The sequence below is a fragment of the Callorhinus ursinus genome, unplaced genomic scaffold (genome assembly GCF_003265705.2).
Source record: "Callorhinus ursinus isolate GAN/ISIS: 27379988/994484 unplaced genomic scaffold, GSC_fseal_2.0 scaffold16, whole genome shotgun sequence".
Lineage (NCBI taxonomy): Eukaryota > Metazoa > Chordata > Mammalia > Carnivora > Otariidae > Callorhinus > Callorhinus ursinus.
Window position 1 is genome coordinate 5,435,340 of NW_027397078.1, and position 15,181 is coordinate 5,450,520.

The 15,181-nt window shown below is 35.1% G+C and overlaps 1 non-coding gene across 1 annotated transcript; it reads right to left on the minus strand.

Annotated features, from left to right (window-relative positions):
- Nucleotides 1-11,466: 11,466 nt before the first annotated feature.
- LOC112813051 (U6 spliceosomal RNA) lies at nt 11,467-11,575 on the minus strand. Its single transcript, XR_003205434.1, has one exon. It is a non-coding gene; the product is annotated as a U6 spliceosomal RNA (small nuclear RNA).
- Between the last annotated feature and the right edge of the window lie 3,606 nt (nt 11,576-15,181).

The following is a 15,181-nucleotide window of genomic DNA, read 5'->3' on the forward strand; positions in this document are numbered from 1 at the left end:
TGGTCTGTATCCCACTGTAATTTGAGAAACATGAATTGAGAGATTTGCTAACTACTTGTAGTGGGTTGAATGGTGTCTATCCCTACCGCACCCCCCCAAAGATATGTCCGTCTTTTATTTTATTTTTATTTATTTTTAATTTTTATATTTTTTGATATGTCCATATTTTAATCCCTGGAACCTCTGAATATGACCTTATTTGGATATGGAGTCTTTGCAGATATAATTAAGGATTTGAGATAGGGAGATATACTAGGTTATCCAGGTGGGCCCTATTTCCAGTGTTAAGTATCCTTACAAGAGAAAGGCAAAAGAGAAGAGGAAGAAAAGTGTCCACAAAGGCAGAGATTGGAGTCATGTGGCCCAAGCCAAAGGAATACCTACAGCCACGAGAAGCTGGAAGAGATAAAGAATGGATTGTCCCCTGGAGACTCCAGAGGGAGTACAGCCCTGCTGACACCTTGATTTCAGACTTCTGAATTTGAGAAAATAAATTTCTGTTGTTTGAAGCCAACCAGTTTGTGTATTTGTTACAGTGGCCACAGAAAACTAACACACCACTCATTATTTTCCCTAAGCTCTTCTCCTGTATTGTTAGATCTCTAGAAGGCAACAAGCCAGGGGCATATTATTACCCATATAAATGTAAACAAATATAAAAAAGCACTTGCTGAATTGAAGCCAGATGGTATGTCCCAGAATTTTCTAGAAAGTCTATAAAAGAAATGGCCACATGAAAAAAATGTCTGCATCTTCTGCAAGCCAACTGTGCTCGTTCCCAGGAGAATGTCAAAGTAGAACATTCCTGTGGGTGAGGTGAGTGTCCTCAGTCAATCCGGGCAACAAAGCATGGAGTGGAGAGCCTGAAATTCATAACTTCTGGTCTAGAGTAGCCAAACACAAAGAAAATTCTTGGTCAATTTCACTCACAAATGCTTTTCACAGGTTAAAAAGATGGGGCAAAGGCAGTGGGCATCTTGGTAATGGCATCCCTCAACATTTCTATCACGTGAGTCACCTGTTCCAATTTGGGCTGGTTGCATATGTCTGATGACGCACAGTTGTCATCCCAGATATCCCTTCACTGTCTACCTGCGGATTGTCTTTGTGTTTTCCTTGTTGGATCTCCTATTTCCTGTGTCTCATGTCTTGACTTGGTCATCTCCTTTTGGTGAGCACTTCCCCCAGTAGCTTCTTGGGAAACTGTGCTTGGAGAATAAGTATTTTGAGATCTTGCATATCTACAAATACTTTTACTTATCTACTCTAAAATGGTAGTTTAGTCAGGTACAGAATTTTAGATCGGAAATAATTTTCTTTCAGAATTTTGAAGCATCACTCCATTGTTTTCTTGATTCCATTCTGCTAAGGATAAAGCCATTCTGATATCTGATCCTTTGTACAAAACCTATTTTTTTTTCTGTTCTAGAAGCTTCCATTAGTCCCCATTGTTCTAAAGTTACCTTGATGTAGGTCTGTTTTCTTCAATTATGCTTTGTTTTAAGTAGGCCTTTTTATCTGACAATTCATGTCCTTGAGCTTGGAGAAATTTTCTTTAATTCTTTCAGAGATGATTTTCTCACCCCTGCTTTCACTATTCTTTCTTTCTGTAACTCATATTTTCCAGATGTCATACCTCTTGGTCTGGTCCTTTCATTTTCTTACATTTCTTTCCTGATCATTATTCCTTTTTTTGTCTTTCTGTGTCACTACTGAGTGTTTCATTTCTGCTACCATCTCACCATGTTTTTACTTTCCTAGAGCTTGTTTTTGTTTTCTATTTTAATAATAGAATTGTGTTCTTGTTTCACAGATGCAATATCATTTCTGATTGCTTTTAATATATTAATGATAATTATTTTTAAAGTTTTCTGTTCCTTGTAGATTATATTTCCTTCAGGTTGCTTTCATCCCCTTGTGTTTACTGGTCTGTTTGCTTTGGACTCTATCTTCCATATTAGCGCTTTTCCTCTGATGTTTGTTAGACCTTGTTTGACTGCTCATGATTAAGAGTCTAGGATTAAAAAGTTGATTGAAAGCTCTGACCCCATGAAAGGAACTTGTTGACTTTGAGCTTTACCATTGAGTGATCTGAGTGCATCATTTGGGGGTTAATCCCTAGGGTCAGTATCTTTAAGTCTTTCTTCATATATTGGCTGAATTCCCCAGAGGGAATTAGAGGAGGATCGTCTAATTGGAGGGTAAAGGTTTAGCTGTCAGAGTTTTGTGATTCAACTGGAGAGGAAGACTTGGGGGAGCAGTGGGGTGGAATCTCAGTATTTAACATTTAGGGATTTGGTCACATACTTCCTGGGTTTGTAGTAAGGTACTTCTGTCTTCCAGTGTGCCTACTGTCTGCAGTGCAGAGACCTCCTGTTGACTTGTATAGAGAATAAACCTCCATGTTTCTTTCAGTTTGGGGAGGAACTGTTGTTTTAGCTTTCAGTAAAGTTTCATAAATTTCTCTATAAATGTCATGTATATCTTTTTTTTTAAGATTTTATTTATTTATTTGAGAGAGACACAGTGAGAGAGGGAACACAAGCTGGTGGAGTGGGAGAGGGAGAAGCAGGCTTCCCGCCGAGCAGGGAGCCCAATGCGGGACTCGATCCCAGGACCCTGGGATCATGACCTGAGCCGAAGGCAGATGCTTAACGACTGAGCCACCCAGGCGCCCCAATGTCATGTATATCTTTATTAGATTTATTTCTATATAACTTTTTTGCTATTATTAGTGGTATATTTTGAAACATGTTTTCTATCTGTTGCTGTAGTATAGAAATTAATTTAATTTAATTTTAAAGATTTATTTATTTATTCGAGAGAGAGAGAGATAGTGAGAGAGAGCAGGAGCTGGGAGAGGGGGAGGAGAGGGAGAAGCAGGCTCCTGGCTGAGCAGGGAGCCTGATGCGGCGCCCTGGGATCATGACCTGAGCCAAAGGCAGACACTTTAACTGACTGAGCCACCCAGGCGCCCCTAAGTGAAATTGATTTTAGCTCTCTTCATTTTAGCCAACCATCCTCAACTATTCTATTAATTCTAATTATTTGTCAACTAATCCCCTTGGGTTTTCTGTGTTAGCAATCAATTACTTTTCAAATAATGATCATTTTCCCCCCTTTTCAATCTTTATAACCTACCAAGTTTATAAATTCCCTTTCTCATTTTACTTAACAGATGGGACCTCTGGTTTGGTGTTGAAATGATGTGGTAATAGTCCTTTAGTTATGTCTGATCTGATTTTAAAGGTGAACTTCTAATGTTTCACATTTAGGTATTAGGTGGGTTTTGAGTTTTTGGTAAATAATTTTATTAAGTTATCTTCTAATCCTAGGTCATTAGGCAATTTTATTCCAAATAGGTATTGAATTACATTGAATGCTTTCCCTTCATTTATTAAGATAATTATTTTTCTCTCTTAATCAGTGAATAAAAGTAATGGATTTTCTGATATTAAACTAACTTTGCCTTCCTGGGATAAGCATAGCTTAGTTGTGATGTTTGTCTCTTCGGTTCATTGGTGGTTTAGTTTGCATACAATTTGTTTAGGGTTTTTAAATCTGTGTTGGTGAGTGAAATTATGCTGTCTGTAGTATGCCTTTCTTGTACTCATATCTGTGTTTGCTATCAAGGTTGTACTAGCCTCATAACATTGGAGAGCTGGAGAGTTTCTTTTCTATTTCTGTTCCCCAGAAGAATTTTCATAATTTTGGAATGAAATATTTTTTGAATGCTTGGTAGAACTTGACTACAAAACCAGCTGTCCTGGTGTTTTTACCTATTGATTTGTCTGGCAGTATTTACAGGACTACTCAAGATTTCTGTTTTTCCCTGAGTCAGTTTAGGTTGGTCATATTACCTAGGAGTTTTGCCATTTTGTATCAGTTACCAATTTATTGATATTAAGTGTTTCATAGTATTATCTTTTCAATTAAGCCAACTTTTGACTTTGTTGATCCTCTTTGTTGTTTGCCTCCTCTTTTATTACTTAGCTTTATTATTTCTTTTTTTTTCTATTTTCTTTGAGTTTATCCATTTTTCTTTTACTAACTTCTTATATTCAATGCTTAGCTCATTACTTCTCATTTCATGTTATTTCACGATTTTAAAAAACTTATTTTGAGATCATTATAGATTCACAGGAAGTTGTAGAAATAGTACAGAGAGGTCCTCTGTACACTTTATCCAATTTCCCCCAGTGATCACATCTTTGGTAACCACAGTATAATATCAAAATCAGGAAACTTTCACTGCTACAGTTTTTGTGTATAGTTTTATGCCATTTGATCACATGTATTGATTTGTGTAACCACCATCAGTCAAAATACAGAACTATTCTGTCACTCCCCAGATCCCTACCTCCTAGACTTTTTTGTTTATTTGCTTTGTTTGTTTTGTTTTGATTTTTATTGATGTATAATTGACATACATTATATTAGTTTCAGGTGTGCAACATAATGACTCAACATTTGTATATATTTCGAGATGATCACTACGATGTCTAGTTAACATCTGTCACCATATATACAGATTTTTTTTCTTGTGGTGAGAACTTTTAAGATTTACTCTCTTAGCAACTTTTAAATATGCAATACAGTGTTATTAACTCTAGTTGCCATGCTATACATTATATCCCTGTGACTTATTTATTTCATAACTGCTCCCCTTTACCCATTTCCTCTATCCCCCAACATCCATGCTGTTGGTGACCACTAATCTATTGTATGTATCTATGAGCTTAGGGTTTTTCTGTTTTTGTTTTTAGATTCCACTTATAAGTGAGATCAAATGGTATTTGTCTTTCTTTGCCTGACTTATTTCACTTAGCTTAATGCCCTTAAGGTCCATCCATGTTGTTGCAAATGGCAAGATTTTATTCTTTTTTATGGCTAGATAATATTCCATTGTATATATATACCACAATTTCTTTATCCATTCACCAATCAGTAGACACTTAGGTTGTTTCCATGTCTTGGCTATTGTAAATAATGCTGCAATGAATGTGGGGGTGTATATATCTTTTTGAATTTGTGTTCTTATTTTCTTTGGATAAATACCCAGAAGTGGAATTGCTAGCCCATATGGTAGCTCTATTAATTTTTCGAGGAACTTCCATACTGTTTTCCACAGTGGCTGCACCAATTTACATTCCTACCAACAGCATACAAAGGTTGCATTTTCTCCACATCCTCACCAACACTTTGTATTTCTTGTCTTTTTGGTAATAGCCATTCTGACAGGTGTGAGGTAAGTGTCATGGGGATTTTGGTTTACATTTCCCTGATGATTAGTGATGCTGTGTTGGCCTTCTGTGTGTCTTCTTTAGAAAAATGTCTATTCAGATCCTCTTGCCCATTTTTTAATCAAATTGTTTGGTATTTTGCTATTGAGTTGTCTGAGTTCTTTATATATTTTGGGTATTAGCCCCTTATCAGTTATATGATTTGCAAATATTTTCTCCCATTCAGCAGGTTGCCTTTTAATTTTCTTGATGGTTTCCTTTGCTGTGCAGAAGCTTTTTAGTTTGATATAGTCCCCCCTTGTTTATATTTCTTTGTTGTCTTTGCTTTTGGTATCAAATAAAAAACATCATTGTCAAGACCAGTGTCAAGGAGCTTACTGCCTATGTTTTCTTCTGGTTTTATGGTTTCAGATCTTATACTCAAATATTTAATCTAGTTTAAGTTAATTTTTGTGTACAGTGTAAGATAGAGGTCCAATTTCATTCTTTTACATGTGAATGTCCAGTTTTCCCAATACCACTTATTGAAGAGACTCTCCTTTTGCTACTGTACATTCTTGCATCCTTTGTTGTAAATTAATTGACCATATATGCATGGGTTTGTTTCTGGGCTCTCAGTTCTGTTTCATTGATCCATATATCTGTTTTTATGTTAATACCACACTGTTTTGATTATGATAGCTTTGTAATATAGTTTGAAATCAAGGAGTGTGATGCCTCTGGGCTTGTTCTTTCTCAAGATTGCTTTGGCTATTCAGGGTTTTTTGTGGTTCTATATAAATTTTAGGATTGTTTGCTCAATCTGTGTGAAAAATGCCATTGGAAGTTTGGTAGAGATTGTATTGAATCTGTCGATTGCTTTGAGTAGGATGGAATTTTAACAATATTAATTCTTCCAATCCATGAGCACAGAATATCTTTCCATTTATTTGTGTCTTCTATTTCTTTCGTCAGTGTCTTATACTTTCCTGTGTATCTTGCCTGCCAGTCTTCTATGGTCATACTCACTTCCCTCCAATCCACCATTGTTAACTCCTGGTAGCTACAAGTCTGTCCACCATTTCTATAATATTATCATTTTGAGAATATTATATAAATGGACTCATACAGTATGTCACCTTCAAGACTGACCTTTTTCACTTGGCATAATGCCCTTGATATCCGTCCAAATTGTTGTGTGTATTGATAGTTTTTCCTTTTAATGGCTAAGGGGTATTCCAAGGTATCCATGTACCACAGTTTTGTTTTTTGTTTTTTAACAATTTATCTATTAAGGGATGTTTTAGTTGGTTACAGTTTTGACTATTACAAATAAAGCTGCTATAAACATATGTGTACACATTTTTAAAAAAGATTTATTTATTTATTTATTTTAGAGGTGGGGAGCGGCAGAGGGAGAGGAAGAGGGAGAATCCTCAAGCAGACTCCCCGATGAGCACAGAGACTGACACAGGGCTTGATCCCAGGACTCCGAGATGATGACCTGAGCCGAAATCAAGAGTTGGCCGCTTAACAGACTGAGCCATCCAGGCGCTCCTTGTGTACATATTTTTGTGTAGATGTAAGTTCTCATTTCTCTAAGATAGATGCCCAGGAGTGCTTTTGCTGGATGATATGGAAAGTATGTGTTTAGTTTTTTTAAAGAAATTGCCAAACTATTTTCCAGAATGGCTGTAACATTTTACATTTTCCCTAGCAATGTTTAGAGATAGAGGTTCTCCACATCTTTGCCAGCATTTGATATTGTCTTTGTTTGTTTATTTATGTTTTAGTTTTTCTAATAGCAGTGCTTGTCTTATGGCTAGTGATGTTGAATGTGTTTATTTGTCATCTGTACATCCTCTTTAGTGAAATGTCACTTCATTTCTTTTCCCTATTTCCTAAGTGGATTGTTTGCTTTTTACCATTAAATTATGAGAATTCTATATATATTCTAGATACAAGTCCATTGTTAGATATGTTTCATAAATATTTTCTCCAGGTATATAGATTATTTTTCCATTCTTTTAACAGAGGCTGTCACAGAGTTTTAAATTTTGATGAAGTCCAATTTAATGACTTTTTTCTTTTATTTATTTATTTTTTAATTTTTTTTACTTTTTTCTTTTATGAACTGTGCTTTTGGTTTCATGTTTGCCTAGCCTTAGACCCAAAGATTCTCCCCATGATTTCTTCTAAAGTTTTATGGTTTTGTCTTTTGCATTTAAATATGTCATTGATTTTGAGTGAATTTCTATATAATGTATGAGGTTTAGGTCGAGGTTCATTTTATGGGTTGATTGTCTATGGATATTCAATTGCTTTAGCACCATTTATTAAAAAGATTATCTTTCCTCCATCAAATTGTTTTTGCATCTTGTCAAAAATCAGCTGGTCTTTCTTATCAGTCCTATTTCTGGGTTCTCTTTTCTGTTTCATTGATTCATGGGTATTTTCCTCTGTCCATATTATACTGTCTTCATTACTGTAGCAATATAATAATAATTGGATGGAGTACTCCTTTCCAATTTTCTATTTCCTGATTCTATTTCAAAATTCTTTTAGCTGTTCTAGTTCCATGACATTTCCAAATACATTTTAGAAAATGTTGTTTATATCCACAAAATGTCTTACTGGGATATTGATAAGAATTGCATGAAAACTGTGTATCAATTTGGGGAGAAATGAAACCTTTATTATGTTGAGTTTTCCAATCCATGGATAGGCTATGTCTCTCCATTTATTTAAATATTTTATTTCTGTCATCAGGGTTTTATAGTTTTTAACATAAATGTATAAGACATATTTCATTATATTTATAGCTAAGTGTTTCTCTTTTTTTTTTGAGTGGTTTAATGGTATTGTTATTCATTTTGGTGTCCATGTGTTCATTGGTAGTACATAGAAATACTACTGATTTTTATATGTTGACCTTATATTCTATGACCTTGCTAACTTCACGTATTAGTTCTAGGAGTTTTTATGTAAATTTCTTGGCATTTTCTACATAGACCATCATGTCGTCTGAAAATAGGGATGCTTTGATTTCTTCCTTCTTGATCTGAATCAGGTTTTTATTGCCTGATTGTTCTGGCTAAGATTTCAGTATTATGCTGAATAAAAGCAAAAAGAGCAGATATCTTTGCCTTGTTCTGGATCTTAGGAAGGAATTGTTGTCTTTCACCATTGTGTTTCTTGTCAGCTATAGGATTTTTGAAGGCATTCTTTAGCAAATTGAGGAAACAACTCTCTATTCCTAATTTTCTAAGCATTTTTATCATGAATGTGTGTTGAACGTTTTTTGCATTACTTTTATTGAGATAAAAGTCATGTAACAAAGAATTACTTATTTAAACCATTTTGAAGTGTACAATTCAGTGTTTTTTAGTATATTCACAATGCTGTGTGACTATCACCAGCACCCAATTCCAGAACGCTCTTAATACCTCAAACAGAAATCCATACACATTCAGCAGTCACTCTCCATTCCGCCTTCCCCTCAGCCCCTGGCAACCACTGATCTGCTTTCTGTGTCTATAGATTTATCTATTATGGATGTTTCATAGAAATGGATTCATACAAGATGTGACCTTTGTGTCTGGCTTCTTTCACTTAGTATAATGTTTTCAATTTCATTCATGTTGTAGCATGTGTCAATCCTTCATTCCTTTTCATGGCTGAATAATTTTCTATTGTATGGTTATACCAAAGTTTGTGTATTCATTCACCAGTTGATGGACATTTGAGTTGTTCCCACTTTTTGGCTATTATGAATAGTATTGTTATGAACACTCATGTACAAGTTTTTATGTGAACATATGTTTTTACTTCTCTTGGGTATGTATCTAGGAATGGAACTGCTGGATCATGCCATAACTCTATGTTCAGAAACAGGCTGAGTTTTGAGATAGGCAAGATAAAAGTAAACCTTGTGAGCTGATCTTCCAAGGAGCTACCAGATGAGTCAAAGCAATTAATTACCATTCTTTGTAAATAAGGTCTGTTTTGCTCCCCTCCACACCAGTACCAGGAAGGTGGGGTGTTATTTTCAAGGCTACCACTGGGCTTGGAATGGGGGGATGGAACCAAGATCTGTGAAAATTCCATAAAGCCATTTTCTTACTGAGATTTGGCTTGATTTTTGTTTGTTTTCTGTTTTTGTTTTTGTTTTTGACTAAGCACTCTCCTTGTCACTATAAGCTTTTAGTTAGTTTCCAGAGTTCTGAAAATGTTGCTTTTGCCAGGTTTTTAATTGCTTTTATGGAAGGACAGATTTTTGAAATTGCTCTCTTCACCATCTTTGCTGATATCCTCCTTGAATGATAAATTTTCTCAAGTGCTTTTTCTGCATCAATTGACATGATCATATTACTTTTCTTCTCTAGACCATTAATATGGTGGTTTACATAGATTGCTTTTCAGATATGGAACCAGCTTTGCATCTCTGGAATCAATCCTCTTCATCCCTGATGTGTAATTATTTTTGCTTGTTGCTCAATTCTATGTGATAATACTTTGTTAAGTACTTTTATGCCTACATTCATGAGAGCTGTTTGTTTGCAGTTTTCTTTTTTTGGACTATCTGTCTGATTTTGGTATCAGGGTGATACTGCCCTCATAAAATAAGCTCAGAATTGTTCTCCTTTCTAATTTTTGGAAAGGATTTTACAAATTTGAGGTTCTTTTTCAAATGTTTGGTAGACTTCACCTAGAATTCATGTTTGGTAGAATTTATGTGAGCCTGGGGATTACTTTCTTGGGAGTTTTAAAGTTACAAACTTCTATAGTAGTTATAGGGCTACTCAAATTGGGTGAGTTGTGGTACCTTGTGCTTTTTGAAAAATTGCTCCACTTCATCTAATTCATCAAATTTGTGTGTAGAGTTGTTCACACCATTTCCTTATTATCCTTTTGATGTTTGCAAGGTCTGCAGTGACAGCCCGTGTTTCATTTCTGATAGTAGTAATTTGTGCCTTCTCTCTTTTGTTGTTTGTCAGTCTTGCTGGAGACTTGTCACTTTTACTGCTCTTTTCAAAGAATCATCGCCTTGTTTTATGGATTTTCTATATTGTTTTTCTGCTTTCAATTTTATTGATTTCTGCTCTTATTGTTGTTTCTTTCCTTTTGCTTCCTTTGGGCTTATTTTGTGCTCCTTGATGAAGTTCCTTAATATTAGGTGACTGGAGATTTTTCCTTTTTTTTTAATGTAAACATTTAATGGTAAAAATTTCCCTCTCAGCACTGGTTTAGGAGCATCTCACAAATTTTGATATGCTAGATTCTAATTTTCATCCAATTCAATGTATTTCTTATTTTCTTTGAAATTTCCTCTTTGATCCATGGATTATTTAGAAGTATGCTTTTTTTGTTTTCAAATGCTTGGATATTTTCTGTTATCTTTCTGTTACTGGTTTCTAGTTTGAGTCTTTTGTAATCAGAGAACACACTCTTATTTCCATTCTTTTCATTTTGTTGAAATTTGTTTTATGGTCCAGAATACGAACTATCTTGTTCTATGTTCCATAGATACTTTGTTATTTTGTGTGGTGTGGCAAAATGTTTATATTTAGAATTAGCGAGCTGGACTCAGTTTAGCTGATCCCGATTTTGTTGGCAATATCCAAAGCATCATAGTTAGAGGCAAGTTGAACATATGCCTTCTTCTCTTTATCGGGCCTGATCAGGATGTTGACCTTGGCCACCTCAATGTCTTAGAGCTTCTTCACAGCCTGTTTGATTTGGTGTTTATTGGCCCCAACATCCACAATGAACACAGTGTGCTGTTGTCTTCTATCTTCTTCATGGCTGACTCTGTGGTCAGGGGCAAGTTGATGATGGCATAATAGTCAAACTTGTTTCTTCTGCAGGTGCACTTCCAGGGATATATTGGCTGCTTTTAGAACCAGAGTGGCTTGGGCCACTAAAAGTTGAGTGATGTGTGACTATCCTCCTTTTCCTCCTCCTTCTCCTCCTCCTTCTTCTTTTCTTCTTTTTGTGACTCTGGATATCTTTCAGTACTGCTTTCTTGGCCTTCAAAACCTTGGCTTTGGCGTTGGGAGGGTCAGGGGCTTCCTTCTTCACTTTCAGTGCCATCTTTGTGCCATGGACACTTTAAAAGAAGGTGTATTCTGCTGTTATTGGGTGGAATGTTATATAAATGTTACTTAAATCCTGTTGGTTGATGGTGTGTTAAGTTCTTATACATCCTTGTTGATTGCCTAGAAGTTTTATCAGTTGTTTATAGAGGGGTGTTGAAGTCTCCAACTGTAATTGCATGTCATCCTTGTGCAGGGGCCATGCTAATCTTCCCTGTATCACTCCAATTTTAGTATATGTGCTGCCGAAGTGATCACTATTCAACTGTAATTGTATTAATTTTTGCTTCACATATTTTGCAGCTTTGCTGGTTTATGCATACAAATTTAGGATTGCTATGTCTTCTTGGTAGACTGACTCCTTAATCGTTCTCTAAAATTCCTCTCAGTCCAAGGTAATTTTTTTTTTGTCTGTTAATAATATAGCCACTCCTGCTTTCTTCTAATTGATGTTTGTATAGTATAGATATTTTTATTCTTTTAATTTCAACCTACCTATATTGTATTTGAAATGAGTTTCATGGTTGCATTATATGTTTGAATCTACTCTATCAATCTTTGCCTTTCAATTGGTGTAATTAGACCACTTACATTTAATGTAAATAATGATATGTTAAGGCTTAAGTTTTCCATTTAAATTTCTGTTTTCTGTGGCTTGTTTGTTTCTGTTTCCTTTAGCTATCTTCCTGTGGCTTACTTGAACATATTTTAGAATCTCATTTTGATTTATTTGTAGTATTTTTTAAAAAATCTTTAGTAGTTTTTCCAAAAAATTATAAAAAATAATACATGTTCATTATAAAAAATTCAAATAATACCTAAAGTAAGAAGTAAAGATAACGCCATTCTTCTGAAGAGGTACAAAATAAAATAAGGTCTCATTTTTCAAACTACAAGATTGTCAAGATTATAAGAATGATGAAGCAATGATGGTTGTGGAAAACCAATTAACAGTGGCTACTTAGAGAGCAGGTAAAGGGGAAACATAAACTTAAAAAAAATTATTAAAAGGAATGATAATATCCAGCACTGCTAAGCATGTAAGCCAGGTTTTTCAACCTCAGCACTATTGACATAATTCTTTGTTCTGAGGGACAGTACCGTATGTTGTAAGATGTTTCACAGCATCTCTGGTCTGTAACACTAGATACCAGTAGCATCTCTAACCCTGTCCCCCTCTGGCCCTATAGTATTTTTTTTAGTATATCTCTTTCTACAGAGTTTTAACGGTTGCCCTAAGTGTTACATACTTACACATACATGAGTTATCACATTCTACTAATGGCTATGTTTTACCAGTTTGAATGAAGTGTTTATATCTTATCTCCTCATAAATTCCTTTCCTCTCTCCCACTTGTAATCATCTTAAATATTTCCTCTACACACAGAGAAAACCATATCACATAATGTTATCATTTTTATTTTTGCTTCAAAAGTAAAAATTTAAAAAACTCAAGAGAATGAAAGTATTTTATTTACCTATATTTTTACTATTTCCCTTATTTTTTTTTCCTTGCTGATGTTTTCAAATTCCTTTTTTTTTTTTATCATTCCTGTTTTTTTTTTTTCAAGAATTTCCATTAGCTATTCTTTTAGAGTAAGTCTGCTGGTGATAAATTCTCTTAGCTTTTCTTTATTTGAGAATATCTTCATTTCCCCTTCATTCCTAAGGAGTATTTTAACTGGTTATAGAATTCTAGGTTGACAGTTCTTTTCTTGTAGCACTTGAAAAATTTTGTATCATTTTCTTATGGCCTACACAATTTCTGACAAGAAATCCACTGCCAAAAAAAAAAAAAAAAATCCACTGCCATTTGTTTTCCCTGTAGATAAGGTATTATTTCTCTTTCATTGATTTCAAGATTTTTCTTTATTTTTAGTTTCTAGAATTTTGATTATCATGTGTTGTGGTATGGATTTCTTTGAGTTTATTTTGTGTGGAATTCATTATGCTTTTTTGAATCTGTAGGTTTATGCCTTTTGCCAAATTTGGGGAAATTTTAGCCATGATTTTTTCAAATACTTTTTCCTTTCCTTTTGTTTTTTTTAAGATTTTATTTACTTATTTGACAGAGAGAGACAGCGAGAAAGGGAACACAAGCAGGGGGAGGGGAGAGGGAGAAGCTGGGATCATGACTCAAGCTAAAGGCAGATGCTTAATGACCTAGCCACCCAGGCGCCCCTCAAATACTTTTTCAATCCTACATTTTTCCTCTTCTCATGACTCCAAAGATGTAAATGTTAGATCTTTTGTTATAGTTCTACAGTTCCCTGAGGCTCTATGTATTTTTCCTAGGTTTTTTTTTTTTCCTTTCCTTTGTTTAGACTGGGTAATTCCTATTGTTCTTTCTGTTCATCAATTCTCTTTTCTGTCCCCTCCATTCTGATGTTCAGCTTATCAAATGAGATTTTTTATTTTTTTTTAATTTGGTTATTGTATTTTTCAGTTCCAATGTTTCCATTTGATTCTTCTTTTTATCTTCTATTTCTTTATTGACACTTTCTAATTTTTTGCTTAACCTTTCTATTTTTTTCATTTGTTTTAATCATGTTCATAATTGCTTCTTGAAGGATTTTTGAAATGGCTACTTTAAAATCCTTGTCAGATAATTCTAGTTCACTTCTTGGTACCTCATCGTTGGCATCTGTTGATCATCTTTTCTTATTTAAGTTGAGATTTCCCTGGCTGTTGGTATGATTAGTGATTTTAGATTGTAGCCTAAACATTTTTAGTATTATGTTATGACACACTAGATCTTACTTAATTCTTGTTTTAGTAGACTTTCTCTGACACCATGCTTTCAGGGGAATATGGACATAACCTCTTTCCTGCCAGATTGTAAGCAGAAGCCCAGATGTCTCCCTCAGCCTCTGTTGACACCCTGGGGTTGGAAGTGGCATTTTGTTGCCACCAGGTGGTGGTGAAAGTCGTGACTCTCTACTAGGCCTCCTTTGACACCATTCCAGCAGGGAGAGGGCAAGGTTCCTTATTACCACCAGGTGGGAGTGGAAGTCTTGGTTCCCCATGTGATTTCCACTGACACTATGGGAGCTATCTCATTACTGTCTGGCTGGGATGAAAGTCTAACCACTTGGTCTTCCATTATACCACCCTGGCAGGGGAGGTAAGTCACTTCATTAAAGCCTGGCGAGGGTGGATGTCTACTCTCTCCCCTTGGCCTTTTCTGGTGTGTAGAGTGGTAGGGCCATAATTTTTTCCAGGGTGTTTGGATGGAATAGAGTGGTTGTTGTCCAAAAGTTTTCTGTCTTTCTAGGTTTCCCCTTTTCTGGTCCTACAGTTAGAAAGAGCAAACTTTCTTAGGGACTTTTTTTTTTGTCTGTGTCTACTGCCTTTTCTGTGTTACCAGCATCTTTAGCCCCCGGTATGAGATATATAAAGCAAAAAGAATGCCCAGGAAGCTCATTACTGTGTCATTCCTTGGGTCCCCAGGTTCCCAAGTATTCCCCATTTCAAAGTCATATTTTTTTTTATATATAGTGTCCAGGCTATACTTTGTGGGAGAAATAAGGGGAAGTGTGTCTGCTCTTTTTTGATCAGGACTAGAAATGTCTATATAACAATATTAAATATGTAACATTTTCATTGTTTTTCAGTTTAAGAACTTTCTAATTTTCATATGATTTTTTTTTCTTTTACCAATGAGTTCTTAATTTCCAAATACATGGAATATACTTTTTTGGTTGTGTTACTAAACCTATTTGCTTATGGGTGAGGAAGTTGCTTAAAGGAATGTGCTTCAGTTTTTCTCCTATAAAGTGGAGGTAATAATAGTTCTACTCTCATAGGTTGGGAAGATTAAATGAATATGTCCATGAACTTTTATAAGAAATCGTAAGTGTGTT